Source organism: Nerophis ophidion, linkage group LG19 (assembly GCF_033978795.1).
Source record: "Nerophis ophidion isolate RoL-2023_Sa linkage group LG19, RoL_Noph_v1.0, whole genome shotgun sequence".
Lineage (NCBI taxonomy): Eukaryota > Metazoa > Chordata > Actinopteri > Syngnathiformes > Syngnathidae > Nerophis > Nerophis ophidion.
Window position 1 is genome coordinate 9,274,546 of NC_084629.1, and position 20,650 is coordinate 9,295,195.

A 20,650-nucleotide genomic window follows, 5' to 3' on the forward strand; every position below is an offset into this window, starting at 1 on the left:
AATCCTAGACTGGTGTATATATTTGAGAAAATACCGCCATCCGGTGTCTTTTGATAGGCCCTTGTTACAACCGTTTCCTCTTCTCTGGGCCTGACAGGCGAAGCACAGGGCGTACTTTTGAGCTCCCCCCTACCCTCTGCGTTTTTATGGAGACCTTCCTTGCACACTATGACGCGTTGCGCATCAAACCTGGAAAAAAAATATGGCGCGCGGGGCAGACTTCTCGACTTTCGAGTGACACAATGCTTTGGTCAGCGATAGAGGTGGGAATCTTCGGCCACCACACGATTTGATTACGATTCAGAAGCTACGATTCGATTAAAAATCGAATATTGATGCATTTTTAATTCATGTATATTGATGCAGTTTTACATTTATTTTAGTTTCACCAAATAAGCATTTATTACTTGCAACTATAAAAATAATTCAATTGGAATAACAGTTAAATGAATTACCACATTTATTATTAGTAATGAAAATGTGTGCAAGACTGGACTATAACAAAAGGAGCTGGTCGGATCAGTCGGAGAGATGGCTTACTGCAGTTAACCAAATTTTAGAGCTGTCTGCATTACAAAACACATTTAGAAGATAGTTGTGGCTTGTGCAGCCCTTTGAGACACTTGTGACTTAGGGCTATATAAGTAAACACACCTCGAATTTTAGGGCACCAATGCAAGATACATGTGTGTGCGTGTGCGTGTGTGTGTGTGTGTGTGTGTGTGTGTGTGTGTGTGTGTGTGTGTGTGTGTGTGTGTGTGTGCACCCTTTGGGAGTACTTGGATTTCTGCATAAATTGGTCATACCATGTGTTTTGGTCTTCATCAAAGCCACAACAGTAGACAAACAATCTGCTTAAACTAATACCGCACAAAAAATTATAGGTTTTCATCTTTTCATTGAACACAACATGAAAATATTCATAGTGCAGGGTGGAAAAAAGCATGTGAACCCCTAAGCTAATGATTTCTTCAAGAGCTGATGGGAGCCAGGACTTAGACAACATGGAGTTTTATCAATGTGACCAAATCATATATCTTGGTTAAAGCTGCCCGGTCCTCATAAGAAACAAACACCTGTGATAAGTGTATTGTTCTCAACAAGCATTGCCTGATGTGAACCATGCCTTGCACAAAAGAGTTTACAAAAGATCTATGATCAAGGATTGTTAACTTGCATAAAGCTGGAAGGGGTGACAAAAGTATCTCTAAAAGCCTTGATGTCCACGGTAAGACAGACTACTGTCTATAAATGGAGAAAGTTCCGCACTGTTGTTACGCTCACAAGGCGTGGTCGACCTGTACAGATGACTGTGAGAGCACAGCGCAGAATACTCAGTGAGGCTAAAAATAATCCTAGATTGTCAGCTAAAGACTTACAGAAATCTCTGGCACATGCTGACATTATTGTTGCTGAATCTACAATATGTAAAACATCGAACAAGAATGGAGTTCATGGGAGGACACCACAGAACAAGCCACTGCTGTTTAAAAAACATTGCTGCACGATTGAAGATTGCAAAAAAAAACCTGGATGTTCCACAGCACTACTAGCAAAATATTCTGAGGACAGATGAAACCAAATTTGAGTTGTTTGGAAGGAACACACATTGCTATGTGAGGACACATCAACATCAAAACCTCATCCCAAGTTCCAACAGTGAAATATGGTGGAGGTGGCATCATGTTTTGGGGCTGCTTTTCCAAGTTTAATCGAGACATTTTGCAGGAAAACTTAAGACCCTCTGTCCGCCGACTGAAGTTTAACAGAGGATGGGTAATGAAACAGAACAACGACCTCAAGCATAGAAGTAAATCAACAACAGAATGGCTTCAACAGAAGAATATACGCATTCTGAAGTGGCCCAGTCAGTCCTGACCTCAACCCGATTGAGATGCTGTTGCATGACCTCAAGAGAGCGATTCACACCAGACATCCCAAGAATATTGCTGCACTGAAACAGTTTTGTGAAGAGGAATGGTCCAAAATTCCTCCTGACTGTTGTGCAGGTCTGATCGCAAACACAGGAAACTTTGGTTGAGGTTATTGCTGCCAAAGGTGGGTCAACCAGTTGTTAAGTCCAAGGGTTCGCATACTTTTTCCACCATGCACTGTGAATGTTTACATGTGTTCAATAAAAAGATGAAAAACAATATTTTTTGTGCAGTATTAGATTAAGCAGACTTCATTTGTCTATTGTTGTGACTTTGATGAAGAGCAGAAGACAATTTATCACCAATTTATGCAGAAATCCAAGTAATCCCAAAGGGTTCACACATATTTTCTTGCAATTATATATCCATTCGTATTGTAAAAACCTGCTAGTGGTAATGTTTTATATTTGTGTGGGTTTGATTTTATGTTCATCTTTCCCATGATCACAAACATACTATCTGTGCCTGAAAACGGGTGGGTGGAGAAAGACAAAATATTGCGTATCTGGAGAAAAATGGAGACAACAATGTTTGCACGGGGGTTAAAAACGGTTGGAATTGTGTTGTCTGTTATCATAAGATTGGCAATAAAAGTTCAAAATAGCCTCGGCCTTTGTGTAACTTCTTTTGGGGTCTACAATACATTACATGAATATGTTTTCACGATTTTAAAGATTCCCCACTCTACATATATCATAACAGGTTGCTGTTCCTGTTTCGCCTAGACAAGAAACAAAGGTAAGTTTTGATTACATATTTGAAGTGTGCATTTGAGCGTCGCTCAGAAACACAATTGCAGAAAATTATGCTGATTGGTATGTGGGGATGTTGAAGGCATAGGAGGTCGCACAACATTTGCGAGGTATTGTTTGAATTGGCACGATTCCTAGAGGATATAGATTACACATGGTCATACACATACTGCACCATAATTTCTTGGTAACGTCCCCACACAATTCTAAACTACTTTCTCGATTTGCATCCACATTCCACACCTTCTTTCCATTAGCAGCTACTCCCTTGCATTGTACCACTCCATTTAACTTCTGCCTCTCCAGCAATCAACCGTGTCAATTTACTTAATAGCTCGCATAACTGTCTTGGCATCCCTGCTTTAAACTCATAAATGGTCCAATTCTTACTTTGCTAATACATATTTAAGTGATTGTTTCAGTAATCATGAGTCAGCTCTCCATTTTGGAGTCCTTCATGGGCCTGTCCTTGGGCTGGGTTCTCCCTGCAACGTTTTTTTCGGTCGTTGTCGTTTTGGCGTTGCGCCGATGACATAATGTGATTGTCTTAGCTGGGGTGTGGCGCCAAAGCCACAGCAACTTTATTAAGCTTTGGCTTTAAAGGAAACACTGTTTTCAAGGCAGTTGCTTGTTTGTTACAATTCAAATAACTCCAACACTGAAAATATATGGTGGAGGACTATTCACCACAATGCTACCATAAAATCTAATTAATCCAAACATCAACTGAGCTCAAATTGCTGATTTATACATCTTTTACTTGGACCTGAATCTAGCGATTCAGGTTCCAGAAATACCTCTTAGTGGCATTCTACATGCTGCAGAATACACTACACGATATCGTTGATTACATGTTGTACAAAAGCACACAATTTCTTTGCCACAGTTACGTTTCAGCTTACTCAACTCTTTCCTTCGTCCACAAATCTTTCCGCCTCTTAGAAATCTCCTCTTGTATAACTTAACTGCTCTTACTTGAAAACAAACTTGAAATCAAATACATTATCCGACCTTTACGGTTAGTTCCATGTTATTACCACCTCACAGACTTCTTGCAGATAGATTCAGGGACTGCATTCCGCAGAAAAGACATTGAAAACAACTTTTAAATTTGGCCGTGACAATTATGTTTTGGTATCTGTAAACACTGGGAACAGGTCTCAAAGTAGAACTTGTCTTACCATTTTTTGTAAACGCTGTGAGCATGAGCTGATAACACTGTACGGTTTGTTTTAGGGTGCTCTCGCACAGTTCAAAGTGAATTACACCGCAGTTTTACACTATAGTCTTCATTCACATATACACATCAAAAGCCATACAACTATTAGTTCGACAAGACGAGAAACTGCATTGTGCTAGATTCATAAGTACCTACTCAAGGCCACGAAGGCCGTATTAACTAATGGACGCTTGCCTTGTGTCAGTGCACTAACCAGCTCCCAAGCATGGCACACTTATCCTACACATGCGCAATGTAGCAGAGTTTTAAAGTACCAGTAGAATGGAAAAACAAGTTGCCTCTATATTAATATCCGATGTATTACACAGAAAGACTTCAAGTTTCCGAGTAAATATATATGATCAAAATAGTATCAATCTCACGGAGATTCCAGAGCCATTTTGAGAGATAATGAGCTAGCCAGACACGTCATCGCGTGACATAGGAGGTAGGAACCGCAGATCCCTTCCCAACCAACAACAATGCAAATCATGCAGACTTTGTGAGAGCCAACAATGATTACTTTGGGAAAAATTATGATCTTTAAACTTATATTGTTGATCCTAAATATTAGGAGGATAAGCTAAAAGTTTCACAAGCTCTGCTAAACACATCCTGCTTTAGTGAAACACTAATCATCGTGTAGGACCATTGCCAAGTGCTAAACAAGAAATACAAACTACAAACATAAAAAAACGATAGCTTACTGTACAATGTCTGTTCTTACTTCAATGACAACTGATAGGATGTCCATATCTTCCCGCTTGGGTGAATATTTAACCATGAGCCACACAAAGGGTTGACAAGGAAAAGTCTTCCTGCAGACACTGTCTTCGGTTGTGTATAAATTGAATGTCTCAGATGAACAACTTCTAGATTTATGGCTAAATCCTCCTATTATCCAGATGAGAGGTATTATTTATAATCTAGAATAACTGACGAGCCGCGATGATGCGGGAGCAGCAGAACATTGAAGCCAGCTCATAGTAAAATGGCAGAGGGCGACTGAGCAGGTGTGTTATCAATCCGCCGCAAAAAAAAAAATGTTTGTCTGCATTGTGAATGATAGAAAGCATGTCTCTATTTATTTATTTTTGCATATTTCCAGTATAACTGATCTGATAACTTTGTCAGAGTGCAGAAGTGTTCCTCCAGTGATGTCAATCTACGTAAATTACCGAAAACGTTTGGAGCGCAATATTAAAAATCACTGACTAAATGTGTGGCGTGTTGTGATGTTTAGATGATATTTTCACATATTTTGAGGGTTGTAAATACAATTGCATATGGTTTAATGGATACAATGAAACACAATTCAGCATATAAAGTCAGCTTGTTTTTCCACTCTACTGGTACTTTAAGATAACTGTGATGGGATTGGTTCTACAGGTTTTTAATGTTAACCGATACAATTCATTATTCACATCAAATATAAAGTCTGCAAATTTTAAAACCCATAGCACACAGAAAAGGTGCTCACTTCAGCGTACTGTGGGCGAAGCGGACTCTGATGACTGTGGAATAGTTTACTGTGAAATTCCCGTGAAACACACAATATTTTCCACAATCCCTGCACGTTGTTTACATCACCCTGTCATGGCGTGCTACACTGACGAAGAGGAAGTGGAGATGCTCTACGCGGTGTTTGTGCAAAGCAGTGAACTAAAGAGACGTGGTATGTACGGCCAACATATGCCACAAGAGACAAGGAAGAAAAGTATTGTCGGCGAGTAGACCTGGGCTGATAAATTTTGTCTGTCTATCCATTTTCTACCGCTAGTCCCTCTTGGGGTGGCGTGGTTGACTAGAGTCTATCCCTGCTGCATTCGAGCGGAAGGAGGGGTTCACCCTGGACAAGTCGCCAGCTCATCTCTCGGCCAACACATATTGACAATCATTCACACACTAGAGCCAATTTATTGCCGATAAATGACATTAATGCTACTTAATGCAACCAAATTAACCATTGATGTAATAATACATAATAATAAATGCATGTACATCCTTTCAAATGCAATACATTTTTATTTTTTCGTATATTTTAACATTGTAATTGGAATGAAAACTTTTCAATCTCCAAGTTAAATAAAGCCCTGCGATGAGGTGGCGACTTGTCCAGGGTGTACGCCGCCTTCCGCCCGATTGTAGCTGAGATAGGCACCAGCGCCCCCCGCGACTCCAAACGGAATAAGCGGTAGAAAATGGATGGATGGATGGAAGTTAAATAAAACAAATATGAAAAAATGTACTCTTTTCGCAAATATTTGCAATTGAAAAAAATTCACAGCCAAAAGCAATAACATGTTATAAGGGGTTCCATATTCGGTCCGTAATTGTTTTCCATCAACGTAAATAATCTCTGTGATAATGTGTCAGATGCTGCGTCCATCTTTATCAGTCCGCAGATTTTTTCTTCATGGACGGATTTTATATATAAATCACTTCTTAGTCTGGTTCCCCCTATTTATGTTGTTTTATGTGTAACAAATCGGGTCTCTAAAGTTTAAGGTCACAGGACATCCTTGGCGCGTTCGTTCTGAGAGCAAACAAGTCTCTGTAAAAAAAAATCCTTCAGATTTGCTGTTCCAAGGTCATGGAATGAATTATAAAAGTATTTGGGGTTACCTGAACTGATCACTTTGGGGGAATTTCAGGCCATGTTTTTTATGTTTACGTTGCAAGTTATTTGTACTTTTAACTATAGTGTGTGACTGCTCCTGTTTCTGTTGTAGACGTATTTATTTATGGAACCTTTTTTTGCTGTCCTTTTGGCCAGGTCACTTTTGCAAAATCAATTTTAATCTCAATTAGTTTTTTAACCTGATTAAATAAAGGAAAATGAAAAACAATGACAATATACACAATCAAAATAATAAATAAAATGACCACCTAAAGTACTGGCAAAGCTGCACTTCAATATTGAACATGTAGGCAGAGGTATGTTAAATTACTTAACTGACAATCAATTTATGACCTTTTTAAACAAAAGTGCAGAGTAAAAATATAAAAAACACAGTATTAAAAAAAAAAAAAATTTAGTCTGGCAGATTCAGAGTGACATGACAAATGTCTGTCAAAAGTTTGCAGCACTTTCAGAAATGCCAGCTTTCAACAGTATTAAATAGCAGCGTGACTTTGGCGATGGGTTTTTAACCACACTTGCTATGAGCGTGCACTATTTTGGGCTGTTATGTTTACACTGACCTGGCTTGTTCACCAAACGCGAAGTGAGTGTGGACTGTCAGAAGCTTTTGTTTTAATTGGGCGTGCAGGTTTGCTGTATTCACGCTAGGGGTGTAACGGTACACAAAAATTTCGGTTCGGTACGTACCTCGGTTCAGAGGTCACGGTTCGGTTCATTTTCGGTACAGTAAGAAAACAACAAAATATACATTTTTGGGGTATTTATTTAACAAATTTGCTAAATCTTCCACTAAAAATATTTTTCTTAGTGGAATATTTGATGTGAAGTAATCGGAAACTTGGATAGGTCAATAATTCATAATAACATTGATTTTGATTCAGTATTATGTTTTGAGCAAAAGAAAAACGAAGAAAAAAACAGCTTTGTTTTATTAGTCAACGTTGCAACTTTTTCTAAATTACATTTAGCCTTTAAGCTTTTGTTTTTCACTTTTATTTGTTTATTTTAATAGTATTTTTGGAATGTGTTGTGGGCCTTTAAAACATTAGCTGTGGGCCACAAATGGCCTCCGGGGCACACTTTTGACACCTCTGCTATAGATAATAAAAAAATACAATCTGAAATCTATGGGTAAAAAGCAGAGCCTGGCGACGCATGTGCATTTATCATAACTCTCTCGCTCTCTCTCTCCCCCCCTCCCTCATGAATGTTGCCTGCGCACACATTTATTATTTTTTTTAACCGCTTCTTAACCCTGAACGTACTTTGAAAATACACGCAATCCTAACTTAAAATGTCGGACATTTGAGGCATTTAAGAAACTCCACCTGTACAGCCCCGCAAAAGCGGACATGTCCGGTGAAAAGAGGAGGTATGATCAGTCTATCGTAGCCCGCGGTCGTTGCTAGCATGCCGTGTGTTGTTGTTTTTTGGATTGATTGAAACTTTTATTAGTAGATTGCACAGTACAGTACATATTCCGTACAGTTGACCACTAAATGGTAACACCCCAATAAGATTTTCAACTTGTTTATAAGTCGGGGTCCACGTTATTCAATTCATGGTGCCTCGGTGTGCATTGTTTACACAACGTGCGGTGCGCTACTTAATATGTCCGTGTGGAACTCGTTCGATACACCTCCGAACCGAACCGAAGCCCCCGTACCGAAACGGTTCAATACAAATACACGTACCGTTACACCCCTAATTCACGCACATTCGGCAAACTGACCCCTTGGTGTTGATAGGCGTATCATGTTCCAAAGGTTTCAACTGAAACATTCCCACACTGGTGTGGTGGATTTTGGTTTTGTGATCATTTTGTCCATGTTAACTGCTTCATGCGAACTAGTTGCACTGTGTGATGTATGTGGATCAGCGGCCTCGCCACACAAAGAGTCAAAGACACTTAACGAGGACAAGATAATTCACAATCTTTTCATTCCGCCATGGCAAAAACGGGCGTAGCTGCTGAAAGCGACGAAAAACGCAAATGCTCTTGAAGCACGCACATGGCGATTTATCGAAGCTGGAAATCTTAGACTTAATTAACATTTTTCGGTTAATTGACTTATCAAATATCGTCCCAGGCCAATTAGCAAGTAGTATTCCGGGTAAAATGTGGCAGCCAGTTTGACCAGGCAGATGAACTGTGTCGAGTTCGTCTCACAGGTGATTCGTTGAAAACATGCTATACTTTGGTAAAAAATTCAGATTGGTGTCACGTGTAATATGGGTCAATGTGAAAAACATAAACCAGGCAGTGTTTTGGGTGACAAGAGTGGAATTTGAGCTTCGCACACACAGGCCTGGCAAACGTCCGCTTTGAGTACGCACAAACCTTTGCAGACTACATTCCGCCTAAGTATTTAAGGGTCTTATTAATGCAATCGCTCCTTTAGCAATTAATTAATGACAACCGGCACTACGCATGTGCGATATATCCATTGTATTGACATATTTGAGTTTGTTGCATACTTTTTGCCCCTCAGAAGCTTACATAGCTTGCGTCGTACCCTTACTTCATTAGCAGAACACCTCCTGTTACAAAATATGGCTAATGCTAATGAGAGCAAGACGTTTGTTCCAAATAAAAATGGTTTGTTTTGTGACAATAGATAGGCGTGGAAGAAATGACGGCACGCTGCAATCTATTCGTTTTTGATCAAACACTCTAAAAACTTATTTTGAATTATCTCTGTCATATGTAGTCTAGTGTTTCTTTAAAAAGTAGGGGGGAAATTTTGAAAAAAATCATAAATTGCATTTTGTGTGGATAAAAAAAGCATTCACACATAGTATTCTACACCAAAAAAAATCATCTATTTATTATTATTCCGCCCAAAAAATTTCACGCGCTCCACAGCCCAAAGTATTCATCCGATCGGAACCGTTCCAGTATCAAAACGTTCAGCCCGACCGGAAATCGCAAGCTCCTCAAAACATTTAAAAAAAATATCCAACATTACCCAGAATTTCCTGTTTTATTAGACATTTTTCCCATTGAAAATTAATGGGCCATTTTTCGGACTTGCACAATTCCCACATTTCTCAACTAATTAGAACCATTCCACCATCCACACACTCATCTCGCCAATGACAAAAAAAATAGGACTTCCCAAAGCCTATTTTACCTCTTCCTGGAAAGTTTTCAGTTTACATTTTTTTAACCGTTTTTGACCATTTTACCTTCAAAACATTCTTCTTAATTAGGACAGCAAAGGTTATCTTTTTTTTCCGGAAAAATTCCAGGTTTTCCCGAACTTCAATGAATTCCAAAATACCAATTACAAAACTGTTACTACGTCAACATTTTTCAGCCCTTTTTGAAAAATTACAACACCAACCCATTCATATCATCTAGGAAAATTGTGGTATTATCTATATTTTCAAAAAAATTATGTTTTTCCTGAAATTCCCAAATTTCTAGGAAACTCCAATTCAAGTGAATGGACGTGTTCATAGTTACACAATGCCCAAATTCTCAAAATTGTTCGCATTTTTAAACCCGAGTCCGACCTTTCAACCATCCACCCACAATACACTTCCGATATATCAAACGCAAAACATTTCTCAACAGATTCGAACCGTTCGAACATCCACACACTCCACTAATCCAGAACATTCAAGCATTTCAGTTCCACTTACGTGTATCGGAGGCTCGCGCACATAAGGTATTCCTACCCGAATGTTAAATTGTAGTGTTACTTAACAATAACAAAGATTTGTTTCACTACTGCAAAATTATACAATGTCATATTGACCACACCCCTAGTCACACCTACCAGCACAACTACAATGGCAAGCTGGGGGAAACCCTTGTGAGTATGTCCTAGAAAAAAAAAACATCTACTGTATTTCCTCAGTAGCTTGAGCAGTTTATCAGATAGCTAAAAAAAAAAACGCTGTGGAAATTGTTTACGCTTACCAGCAAGGATGAAAACTTACATTTAGTTGACACACTGAACGTTTATCGTTACATCTTAACAAAAGTGCATTCTCAAAGGTTAGTGTATGAACAATACTGTCTGATAGAGGAAGCGAAACACAGTATATTCTTTTGTCTACATGTTGCAAAAAGGGTGGAACAGTTGCTCAAAAACAAAAGTCAGTTTCCAACCTTCTAAAGTTGAAACCACAAAGCCTGGACCTCTCCATCTCACTACCCTCAACTGCTTCCTACTGTGATTTCTATTTACATTTCTTTGACACAGAACATACTCCAGGTAACACACTAGTCGAAAAAAATAAACAACAAGCACAGTAAATCCAAAATAAGCGTAAATAAATAATTATAGTCTCAAACTGGCCAGTACTTGTATGGACGTTATTTCAGAGCAACCGCAGGCTCTGCCAGTTGGCTGGAGGCCCATGCGCATTGCATGTCTCTTTTGGAGGGAGAGACTGGACATGCCGCCTCCCCTCACCTCTATGGCCCTATCATGAGTAAATACTGCAACAAAAATATTTGGACAGCTTGATTCAGGCGTTACAGCAGCAGAGGGTCGTCAAAAGGCTTTCTCAGGGACTTCCTAAGCCTACTTTTGCACAGGATATGTTTCTGTTTAGAACATGCAGTCCTTTAAAATGAAATATAGATTTGCTGCTGTCTCTTAGTTGCATTGGCTCAAAGTCCATCTCGCTATGTTTGAATGGCTTAGCTAAATGGGAAGAGGCTACAGTCCATCGAATGGATGAATAAGGACTTAGCATATCATTTTATGTCATTCCTCATGTCATTGAAATCAGGGAAAAACTATTATCTAAAACCCAGGTTTGGGACTTACTAATGTAACTTCATCCAAAGAAAAACGTTAACCAAAACAATTCCAAGTCTACCCTTTTCGGTCAAGACATGACCGTCTCAAAGAGAGGCATTAATGACTTTCAGTGTACAAACTGACATATTTAGTGAACAGGGACATTAAAGCAATTGGAAAGAGGTCATAAAATACTATTGTTCAGTTTAATGACTGGCACTAAAACCGTTCCTCAAAATTACTGCAATTATAGGGTCACATCAAATGCTCAACTTAGGTGGCAAAAGCAGTCTACAAGTTAGGAAAGTAGGCCAGTGGTAGGAAACCACAGTCACATAATTTCCATGCTTTTGATGCATTGTATAGCTTGAATACAGTTAAGACAGCAGGCTTCGGATAAGTAGTTAAACGGTCACCAGAGCCACTGGGCCTTGGATGGACTACTTAGCTGCTAAGGACTGTTTCTGGTAAACAGACAAAAATGTAACCATTAAGTCAAAAAGACAAATACGATTGTATTTGGTTGTGTGAATCCAAACTATTGGTGTACTAGAATATGTTGTTCTGTAACATCTCAGTGTCGGAGGCCTAGGCGGATAAAAACCTTTGGTGTACGACATACTGACCTTACAAATTTTTGCCGATAAACGGTATTACTGTCAACATTATTTTGAAACCAAATTAACCACTGATGAAATAATACATATTAATAATGGAAAGTATATCCTTTCAAATGCAATAAACTTGTATTTGTCATATATTTTAAAATTGTAATTGGAATGTAAATGTTTAAATATCCATGTTAAATAAAACAAACTATAAAAAATAAAATATTACTCTTGTCAGAAAAACTTTGCACTTAAATACAAATCATAACCAAAAGCAATACAATAGGTTATGTTGCTGTTGAGGGGGACCCTCAAATATACACAACCAAAACAATCAAGAAAAAGGTTAAATAAAGTTATTGTCACCAAAATGACCACGGTCATCATTAATATCAGAATATTGTTTAATTTGCTCAAAAAGTACTTATACACACTAAAATATTTTAACCAAGTTGCGTTTTATTTTAAAATACTACAATAAATAGCCACACAATATACTTTATTAGCAGAGGAAATATTAACTATATATTTCTATTTGTGCGTTTAAATATGTTTATCTTCTTCCATTTTAATTTGTAAATATTTTGGAAAGTTTTTTTTAATAAATACAAATTGGGTGATCAGTTATTTTCACTTCCGGTTTATATGATGTCACGTTAGTTCACTTCCTGTTGAACAGAAGTCCGTGCCCGTCTGCTTCAACGTGACATTCGTATATATCGATCACTTTGTGCAAAGACAGCGCACAGCCTTTCTGTTCATTGTAAATACCGTATCTTAGTTGTTTAAACAGTAGGGTGTTTATACAAGTTTAGATTGGGGTATCGGTTTCTTAAGGGGAGAATACGTTAATGTCGCTTGTTTTCACGTTTGCATTTAAACTCGCTCGCAAACTAACACTAGTCAGGCCATAATTTTATCAAAGTGTGGTTATCCATAATGGTTTTTTGATCAATTTAACTTAATACTGTGATACTTTACAGCACAGCAGTTATAATTTTTGCTGTTTATGTGCATGCAGTACACAAGCCCGCAGCTGATGAAACAAATGCAAAAGATTGACTTATCTTGTAACGCATGCATATTACATGCCGGTTTTCGATGCTGGAAAAGATACTGACTTCATCTTCATTTATCGTTTGGTTAATTGGTTTATGGAATATCGGCCCAAGCCTAGTCTGATGCATACTAGATAATGTAGCAATTAAATACAGATTACAAAAATAAATATTCCTTAGTGTTGATGAACAAGAAAAACTGTAGGAGCCCACATAATTTTGTTTATGTTTTTGAAACCGGTACAACTGGTGTGATTACATACAGTCACACCGGTGTGACATTACATATACTGTATGTACAGTAAAAGGAACAGTTTGGTAAAAACAGACAACTGACAATTCGTCCTCCCCCCCACTTAACTGCTTTTTAAAGTCTGCATTGCAATACAAACATTTCACATACTACAAATGTAATTAAATTATTAAAACACTAGTTTATCTTATTGTGCATCAAATGAGCACTCAGTTGCTTGTTGTCAAAATATTCTACATTTATACATTTAAAAAAAGATCTTAACCAGAATCACGCAAATTTCATGGTTCTATCCGAGTCATGCAATTTTTATTATTATTGTGCTGTACGGCCTGAACGCAACTTCAGAAACCTTAGGTGGACGTTTTACATGTCTTCAAAATACACTAACTATTCAGTGAGAGGTAAATAAATCCAAACTATTGGTTGGATTGGAGTGACGCTCATTCTGCTTTGCAATGACACAAAAGTAATCATATCTGAGCATAATAGATCTTTTAAAAATGGACTATAACTAAAGATCTGTTCCTATGTGTCAGTGTAAATGATACATACCAACCAAAAACGACATAGTAGTGTTTACTTTGTTGAAATGGTACAACTGTTGTGTTTACATACAGTCAGTTCAGAGGTATAACATTAGATATCTATACAGTAACATGAACTTGTCACATACAAGTACAGTGACTGTGCTTCCCTTCCCCCACTCAACTGCTTCCTAGTTGGCATGGCAATATAAACATTTATCTCATTTCAAATGTAATCAAAGTACTAAAATAGCACTACGTAATCTTGGTGGGGGCTTGTGTTTGGAAGCTAGTGTAGATACTGTTACTTTTATGTCAAAAATAACCTTTTACAAAAAGCTCATAAATCACACAATGGTTCCAATTGTATGATTGCATTGTGTGTCTTGAATACAATTTAGAAAAAGACAATAGATTTCTGATCGGTGATTGAAGGTCCACTTTTGGCGATTTTAAATATTCCTGCAATCAGTGACTGTTATTGGTTAACAAAGTACATTAACCATGAAGTCAAATTGGGCTTACGTCCTATTGGTTCACAGTGGAATATGTATTGTCCTGTACTGCCATAGCACCACAAAATGTATTGTTGTGGTTGTATATATGCAGGAGTATGAAATGTAGTTTCAAAGTATAAAAAGCAGTTTACAAGTAGATCCACTACTCTGTGTTGGTGGAAACAAAATTCATATGGGAGCGGGAGCCCATATTTTGGTATTTACATACAGCTAAGGGTGTAATATTTCATGTAATTATATCTAGAGTATATACATACACGAATAGTTATCTATAGTACAGTTGAATGTACTTCCCCTCCCCCATCCAACTGCTAACTACAAGTCTACATGACGATATAAACATTCATTATATTCCAAATATAATCACAGGTGCTAATTCCTAAAGTCTGCATGGCAATTTAACATTTGTCTCATTCCAAATGTAATCAAACTACTAAAATAGCTCTAGTAAGCTTTGTGGGGGCTGTGTTTTGAAGCAAGTGTAGATTTGGATACTTTTTGGCAAAAATAACCTTTTATAAAAGCTTTTAAATTACACAATGGTTTTAATTGTGTGATTGCATTGTATGTCTTGAATACAATTCAGAAAAAGACAGTAGATTTCTGATCGGTGGTTAAAAGGTCCATTTTTGGCGGTTTTAAATATTCCAGTTTGAGGGTCTGTTGTTGGTAAACAAAGTACATTAACCATGAGGTCAAATTAGACTTACGTCCTATTGGTTTATAGTGGAATATGTATTGTCCTGTACTGCCATAACACCACAGAAGGTATTACTGTATTTGTATATATGCAGAAGTATGAAATGTAGTTTACAAGTAGATCCACTCCTCTGTGTTTTATTTATATGTGAGCCCTTATTTTGGTATTTACACACAGTTAAGGGTGTACTATTTCATTTAATTATCTATAGAGTATAAACATACATGAATAGTTATCTATAGTACAGTCTAATTTACTTCCCCTCCCCCATCCAACTGCTTCCTACAAGTCTGCATGACAATATAATCATTCATTATATTCCAAATATAATCACAAGTGCTAATTCCTAAAGTCTGTGTGGCAATATAAACATTTGTCTCATTCCAAATGTAACTAAACTACTAAAATAGCACTAGTAAGCTTGGTGGGGCCTGTGTTTGGAAGCTAGAGTAAATACTGTTACTTTTTTGGCAAAAATAACCTTTTAAAAAAAGCTCCTAAATTACACAATGGTTCAAATTGTGTGATTCCATCGTATGTATTGAATACAATTCAGGAAAAGACAGTAGATTTCTGATCAGTGGTTAAAAGGTCCAATTTTGGCGGTTTAAAATATTCCAGTTATTAGTGACTTTTAGTGGTAAACAAACTATATTAACCATGAGGTCAAATTGGACTTACGTCCTATTGGTTTATTGCGGAATATGTACCACCACAGAAGGTATTGCTGTAGTTGTGCTGTATATATGCAGAAGTATGAAATCCAGTTTACAAGTACATCAACTCCTCTATGTCGGTGGAAAATAGATTTATATGGGAGCCCATATTTTGGTATTTACATACAGTTAAGGGTGTAATATTTCATGTAATTATACATAGAGTATATACATACATAAATAGTTATCTATAGTACAGTTGAATTTACTTCCCCTCCCCCATCCAACTGCTTCCTACAAGTCTGCATGGCATTATAAACATTTGTCTCATTCCAGATCTAATCAGAAGTACTAATTCCTAAAGTTTGCATGGCAATATAAACATTTGTCTCATTCCAAATCTAATCAAACTACTAAAATAGCACTTGTAAGCTTGGTGGGGACTGTGTTTTGAAGCAAGTGTATATTTGAATACTTTTTTGGCAAAAATAACCTTTTAAAAAAAGTTCTTAAATTACACAATTGTTTTAATTGTGTGATTGCAATGTATGTCTTGAATACAATTCAGGAAAATAGAGTAAATTTCTGATCGCTGGTTAAAAAGTCCACTTTCGGCGGTTTTAAATATTCCAGTTATTAGTGACTGTTATTAGTAAACAAAGTACTTTAACCATGAGGTCAAATTGGACTTATGTCCTTTTGGTTTATAGTGGAATATGTATTGTCCTGTACTGCCATAGCACCACAGAAGGTATTGTTGTAGTTGTATTAATGCAGAAGTCTAAAAAGCAGTTTACAAGTAGATCCATTACTCTGTGTTGGTGGAAACAAGATTCATATGGGAGCCCATATTTTGGTATTTACATACAGTTAAGGGTGTAATATTTCCTGTAATTATATCTAGAGTAAATACATACATGAATAGTTATCTATAGTACAGTTGAATGTACTTCCCCTCCCCCATCCAACTGCTTCCTACAAGTCTGCATGGCAATATAAACATTCATTATATTCCAAATATAATCACAAGTACTAATTCCTAAAGTTTGCATGGCAATATAAACATTTGTCTCATTCCAAATCTAATCAAACTACCAAAATAGCACTAGTAAGCTTTGTGGGGGCTGTGTTTTGAAGCAAGTGTAGATTTGGATACTTTTTTGGTAAAAATAACCTTTTAAAAAAAAGCTCCTAAATTACACGATGGTTTTAATTGTGTGATTGAATTAGAAAAAGACAATAGATTTCTGATCGGTGATTGAAGGTCCACTTTTGGCGATTTTAAATATTCCTGCAATCAGTGACTGTTATAGGTAAACAAAGTACATTAACCATGAGGTCAAATTGGACTTAGGTCTTATTGGTTTATAGTGGAATATGTATTGTCCTGTACTGCCATTGCACCACAGAAGGTATTGTTGTAGTTGTATATATGCAGAAGTATAAAAAGCAGTTTATTAGTAGATCCATTACTCTGTGTTGGTGGAAACAAGATTCATATGGGAGCCCATATTTTGGTATTTACATACAGTTAAGGGTGTAATATTTCATGTAATTATATATAGAGTATATACATACATGGATAGTCATCTATAGTACAGTTAAATTTTGTTCCCCTCCCCCATCCAACTGCTTCCTACAAGTCTGCATGGCAATATAAACATTCATTATATTCCAAATATAATTCCAAATACTAATTCCTAAAGTTTGCTTGCCAATATAAACATTTGTCTCATTCCAAATGTAATCAAACTACTAAAATAACACTAGTAAGCTTTGTGGGGGCTGTGTTTTGTGTTTTGATTTCTGATCGGTGGTTAAAAAGTCCACTTTCGGCGGTTTTAAATATTCCAGTTATTAGTGACTGTTATAGGTAAACAAAGTACATTAACCATGAGGTCAAATAGGACTTAGGTCCTATTGGTTTATAGTGGAATATGTATTGTCCTGTACTGCCATAGCACCACAGCAGGTATTGTTGTAGTTGTATATATGCAGAAGTATAAAAAGCAGTTTACAAGTAGATCCTCTACTCGGTTTTGGTGGAAACAAGATTCATATGGGAGCGGGAGCCCATATTTTGGTATTCACGTACAGTTAAGGGTGTAATATTTCATGTAATTATATCTAGAGTATATACATACATGAACCAACTATAGTACAGTTGAATGTACTTCCCCTCCCCCATCCAACTGCTTCCTACAAGTCTACATGGCAATATAAACATTCATTATATTCCAAATATAATCCCAAGTACTAATTCCTAAAGTTTGCATGGCAATATAAACATTTGTCTCATTCCAAATCTAATCAAACTACTAAAATAGCACTAGTAAGCTTTGTGGGGGCTGTGTTTTGAAGCAAGTGTAGATTTGAATACTTTTTTGGCAAAAATAACCTTTTAAAAAAAAGCTCCTAAATCACACAATGGTTCTAATTGTGTGATTGCATTGTATGTCTTGAATACAATTCAGGAAAATAGAGTAGATTTCTGATCGCTGGTTAAAAAGTCAAATTTCGGCGGTTTTAAATATTCCAGTTATTAGTGACTGTTATAGGTAAACAATTAAGTACATTAACCATGAGGTCAAATTGGACTTACGTCCTTTTGTTTTATAGTGGAATACGTATTGTCCTGTACTGCCATAGCACCACAGAAGGTATTGTTGTAGTTGTATATATGCAGAAGTATAAAAAGCAGTTTACAAGTAGATCCACTACTCTGTGTTGGTGGAAACAAGATTCATATGGGAGCGGGAGCCCATATTTTGATATTTACATACAGTTAAGGGTGTAATATTTCATGTAATTATATTTAGAGTATATACATACATGAACAGTTATCTATAGTACAGTTGAATGTACTTCCCCTCCCCCATCCAACTGCTTCCTACAAGTCTACATGACAATATAAACATTCATTATATTCCAAATATAATCCCAAATACTAATTCCTAAAGTTCGCATGGCAATATAAACATTTGTCTCATTCCAAATCTAATCAAACTACTAAAATAGCACTAGTAAGCTTTGTGGGGGCTGTGTTTTGTGTTTTGATTTCTTATCGGTGGTTAAAAAGTCCACTTTCGGCAGTTTTAAATATTCCAGTTATTAATGACTCTTATAGTTAAACAAAGTACATTGACCATGAGGTCAAATTGGACTTAGGTCCTATTGGTTTATAGTGGAATATGTATTGTCCTGTACTGCCATAGCACCACAGAAGGTATTACTGTAGTTGCTACTACTGCATATATATTCCTAGTATATATATATATATATATATATATATATATATATATATATATATATATATGCAGTAGTATGAAATGAAGTTTACAGGTACATGGTGAAAAATAGATTTATATGGGAGCCCATATTTTGGTATTCACATACAGTTAACGGTGTACTATTTCAGTTAATCATGTATATAGTTTACACATACAATAACCTGAATAGTTATCTATAGTACAGTTGAATGTACTTCCCCTCCCCCATCCAACTGCTTCCTAAAGTCTGCATGGCAATATAAACATTCATTATATTCCAAATATAATCACAAGTACTAAAACTAGCCCTGATTCAGCCAAGTGGCTTGGGATTGTGTTGTTTTTTTAAGCTACCGTGCTTAAAAGTTTATCTAGGAAAAACTTAAAACTGCTCTTAAAACTTGTTTTTGTGCCAGAGAAGTCATCCTAGATAAGAGTGTATACTAACTCCGTGGAAATCCGAGATGTAAATGTGACTAATAAAGGTTTATATGTGGGTAATTAAAAGGGGACAGACAGGAATTTGAACACACGTGTGGAGTCAATGGGGGCTATGAGCCGGCAGCCCCCCTTACACAAACACACACGTTCAGCAGCATAATGAGCGTTTGTCCCTCGCAATAAATAATAAGTAAAAGAGGGAACTTTACCTTGGGTTTTTGTTTTTTGGGGGTAAAATATGAGAGTGAACTGGTGGTGTCCGCCGCCGCCGCCGCCTCTTCCACAAGGAGATCCTCCAACTTCAGCAAGCTAGCGACGACTTTCCTCCCATTTTACCCAGCGTCATATTTCAACAAAAAAAAAATCCGACCTTTGTGAGTATAATCGCCGGCCCTCTGTGTAAAGTTGGAGACAGGGGGGGTGAATAATGATAATAATAATAATAATAACAACAAACGCCGAGCTGACTGCAGGCTACTATGGAGGATCACCGTTGACTGAGGACAGTGGTGGAGAGAGCTTCGAATACAACATGGAGAGAGAGAGAGAGCGCGCTAGAGAAGGTGGGGGAAGGGAAGCTCCTGCTGCTGACTGACCTTAAACCTGAATATTGTACACACACACACACGCGTATATATATTTAAATACGTAACATATAGTAACACGAGGTAATTATTGACGTCTGCCATTTTGGACCTCTCGTAGCCTGCCGTCGGCGGCCATGTTTTGACTCTCTTCGTCGCTTGAAACAAATCGCTTCTGAAGCACCCCTAAACAGACGCCGTAAAGAAATAGTAAAGGCCGGTGACACCCCCAGTGCTTCAAAATGTCGGTGTTTAGTGTCTGTTGTGGTACAGTCGAGCCATGTTAGTAAAAAGGCCTGGTGAAGGCAGCTTCCCCTCCCCCAACTCGCGGCTCTCTTTTTCGCCTGCCGAGTCAACCCCGCTGCTTGATGAATTCTCCTTTCGCCTTGCCCAGTCATTCACATTTGGAAAGTAAATAACAAGTTGACATCATTACGGCTCTACACTAGTGTGACACATTCCTTTGCCTACCGTAAACTCCACACTAGATGCGCAACGGATTTAGCCCTTTTTTTTTTTTTTTGCCCCCCTCTCCATCCATCCATCCATTTTCTACCGCTTATTCCCTTTCGGGGTCGCGGGGGGCGCTGGCGCTTATCTCAGCTACAATCGGGCGGAAGGCGGGGTACACCCTGGACAAGTCGCCACCTCATCGCAGGGCCAACACAGATAGACAACATTCACACACTAGGGCCAATTTAGTGTTGCCAATCAACTTATCCCCAGG

General features: G+C 37.5%; 1 protein-coding gene across 1 annotated transcript in view; it reads right to left on the reverse strand.

Moving 5' to 3' along the window:
- Positions 1-20,204, reverse strand: part of LOC133537933 (F-box-like/WD repeat-containing protein TBL1X) — an 84,746-nt gene extending 64,542 nt beyond the window's left edge. The window contains exon 1 of the mRNA XM_061879112.1: positions 19,549-20,204. The gene's annotated coding sequence lies outside the window, so the exon portion shown is untranslated. The remainder of the gene's footprint in view (positions 1-19,548) is intronic.
- Between the last annotated feature and the right edge of the window lie 446 nt (positions 20,205-20,650).